This window comes from Triticum aestivum, chromosome 6A, assembly GCF_018294505.1.
Source record: "Triticum aestivum cultivar Chinese Spring chromosome 6A, IWGSC CS RefSeq v2.1, whole genome shotgun sequence".
In the NCBI taxonomy this organism is placed as follows: Eukaryota; Viridiplantae; Streptophyta; class Magnoliopsida; order Poales; family Poaceae; genus Triticum; species Triticum aestivum.
This window is the reverse complement of record NC_057809.1, coordinates 16925094-16929021: the sequence shown is the minus strand read 5'-3', so window position 1 is coordinate 16929021 and position 3928 is coordinate 16925094.

Genomic DNA, 3928 nt, shown 5'->3' with positions numbered 1-3928 from the left:
TCTGATTTTTTTTTGAAATTTTTTTTGAAATTTTTTGATTTTTTTGATTTTCAAATTTCTGATTTATTTTAACCTCTAATCTCTAATCATCCCTCATCACTGCTCAATTTAATCTCTAATCACCCCTCATCATTCCAAATCATCTAACTTCCCGGACGGTCACCCATCCTCCCACTCCCCCAGCCTGAGCACGCTTAACTTCCAGGTTCTATTCTCCCTCGTTTCCAAGTCTGCACTCTTCTGTCTTCTTCCGATTGCCAGAGATAGTGATCACTCCTCTAGGACCAGGCATCTTCAATTTGAGGTACACGTAACATGGTCGAGCCATAAAACGTGCATAAGCTGGCCTGCCCAGTATAGCATGATAAGCACTCTGGAAATCCACGACTTCAAACGTCAACTTTCGTTTGCGGTAAATCTTGGAATCACCGAAAACCACATCAAGGATGATCTGGCCAAGTGACTCAGCCTTCTTGCCAGGAATAACCCCATGAAAACTCATATTGCTTTCACTGAGTCTGGACATCGGAATGCCCATTCCCTTCAAGGTTTCTGCATACAATATATTCAAGTGTAACGCCCTCGATGCGGCTATGTCTCCCACGTGTCGAGGCACGACTTAGAGACATAGGCGCATTGAAAGCAATATCGCAAGTCGGGAATCATTACACAACCCATGTACATATATAATATAAAGGGGAATAATATCATATTTGGCTTACACTCGCCACGTCACATCAAAGTACATAAATAACATCCATCATACAATCACTCATGGCCCGACTACGGCGCCAAAATAGAAAAGACCCCCAACAAGCGACTAGGCCCTGAATCTAACCCCGAATAGGCACCACTACTGATCATCAGGAAAAGACACATAGTATCGCTGAGAGTCCTCGTCGTACTCCCACTTCAGCTCGAGCGCGCCATCCGGAGAAGTATCGTCGGTCCCTGCATCTGGTGTAATAGTAATCTGTGAGCCACAAAGGACTCAGCAATCTCGCACCCTCCGCGATCAAGACTATTTAAGCTTAATAGGTAGGAAAGCGGTAATGTAAAGTGGAGCTGCAGCAAGCGACTAGCATATATGGTGGCTAACTTATTCGCAAAGTAGAGCGAGAAGAGGAGGCAAAGCACGAGCGGAAAAACTACATAGAGCAGCCTACGCAAACATAACTCCAACACCGTGTCCACTTCCCGGACTCCGCCGAGAAGAGGCCATCACGGCAACACACTCAGTTGATTCATTTTAATTATTTTAAGGTTCAAGTTATCTACAACCGGACATTAACAAATTCCCATCTGCCCATAACCGCGGGCAGGCTTTCGAAAGATCAATCCCTGCAGGGGGTCCCAACTTAGCCCATAACAAGCTCTCACGGTCAACCGAAGGAATAGAACTCCACCCAGGACCACCGATCAGACTCGGTATCCCGGTACAACAAGATGAATTCGACAGGTTAAAACAAGACCAGCAACACCGCCCGAATGTGCCAACAATCCCGATAGGAGCTGCACATATCTCTTTCTCAGGGCACACTCAGATGAGCGCTCCATACAACTAAAACCAAACCTCGGGTTTCCCGAGGGGGCGCTGCACAGGACTCTAGTTCGGACCAACACTCAGAGGAGCACTGGCCCGTGGGGGGGCTAAAATAAAGATGACCCTCGGGCTCCGGAAACCCAAGGGAAAAGGGGGTAGGTGGCAAAAGGTAAAACCAATGTTGGGCATTACTGGACAAGCTTTAATCAAGGCGAACTATCAAGGGGTTCCCATTATAGCCCAACCGCGTAAGGGACGCAACAATTCCGGGAACATAACACCGATATGACGGAAAACTAGGGCGGCAAGAGTGGAACAAAACACTAGGCGAGAGGCCGAGCCTTCCACCCTTTACCAAGTATATAGATGAGTAAAGATAACATAGCAATATAATGATATCCCACCAAGTAAATAAATGTTCCAACAAGGAACGGCTCCAATCTTCACCTGCGACTAACAACGCTATAAGAAGGGGCTGAGCAAAGCGGTAACATAGCCAATCAATGGTTTGCTAGGACAAAGGTGGGTTAGAGGCTCAATCATGGCAATTGGGAGGCTGACAAGCAGGGGTAGGCATCGTAGCATTGGCAAAGCAAAAGAGCGAGCAAACTAGCATAGCAAAGATAGTAGTGATTTCAAGGGTGTGATCATCTTGCCTGCATAGTTGTCAGAATTGACTGGATCCTCAAAATCAAACTCAGCGGGCTCCTCGTTAGCGAACTCGTCTCCCGGCTCTACCCAACAACACAAACAAGCAACAAGGATACAATCAACCACGTGCAAGGGCAACCAATAATATGCAAAGATGATATGCTATGCGGGATGCGATGTGGGATGCAAAATGCAAGATGTGACAGGAATGCATGAACCTGGCCTCAACTTGGAAAACCAAGTGTGCCACTGGATATAGGGGAAAGAAATCCCCTGAAAACGATATAAAGATCATGGCAATCGAGCTACGGTTTGGAAATGGCAAGCGTTTTACTAAACGAAACCGATCTGCGATTTACAGCAAGTGGCTCCTAAATGCACAAAATGACTGCTATAGCCACCCAACATGAAAAAAATTTGCATGGCAGTGATGTACTCAAGGAGCTTAACAATCCACCAGGACTGAGGCATAGGCAAATTCATCATTAAGGGCTTAAACAAGCCTGGCAAAACTGAATAAGCAAAACAGATTTCAGACTTGGCAAAATTAACGCTAGCTCTGGAATTTCAGACCACGATGCTCTCCTTCGGAGCAGACAACAACATGAAGCAAAACCTGAACATGGCAAGTAAGAGCATGGAATGGAGCTACTACTCAACAGCTTAACAAAACACCCAAATGACCTGGGGCCAAAGGGTTCACAAAATACTCTACCCGAGCACACGAACATCGATGAAAAACAATCAGTTTTCAGACTTAGTGAAAACTGGGACATGCTTAAATAGTAACTCACGGAGGCATGTAACGAGCTCAATGCACTCACATACGGTGCCAAGTCATGGCAAGGCAAGCATATATCCATTAAGAAGGCACAAAATGCTAGCTAGACATGGCAAGAACAATGGCATAGCATGCATGGATCACTAGCAATAACTCCGGCAAAATCGCAAAATAGTTCACGATCTGCCCAAAAGCAACTATGCAAAAGTTGAGCTCGATTGAGTCAACTCTAGGGTGCTCCAACATAACAAGTAAGACATGGATGGATTAAACACAAACAAGCATAACAAATCACTCTTACTGATCATCCAAAAAAGAGGCACGGATCACTAGGAAACAAGCCGGACATATAGCATCGTGAACTAAAACATCCAGACTTGGTGATTTTCACTAAGTCCTGAAATCAGTAAACTCAGGTAGCCCTACGCAAGCTTGCACAAGACAACACACATCATCCTAAAAATGCATGGAAGGCACCTCTAGAAAGAAGACAACATGCTTAACAATTCATCCAAAAGGGGCACAGGCATATCATGCACGGATTAAACATGACAAAAATGACAAAAGTGCATGATGAACTAACGGATCTGCAATTTAACTCATGATGCCTCCTTCCAACAGCATTTTGGGCACCAAGATGACCTCAAATGCAAATGATGCAATGGAATGAAATGATGTACTCGTCGAGGCAAAGATTTTGACATATCATATGCCCAAATCGGAGCTACGGATGCAAAGTTATGGCAGGTCAAACATGGCATAAAAATTACGGAATTAGGGTTTCGGGGGAGAGGTCAACCGATCCAGGTCTAGATCTGGGATCACTGTAGCAGTGGCGCGCACTGTAGCAGTTCGGCTCCGGCGAGGCCGACCGACTCCGGCGACCGGTCGGCGGCGAGAGGGAGGCCGGAGGGCGGCGAGGAGCGGCGCGGGGAGGCGCCGGGCGGCGCGGG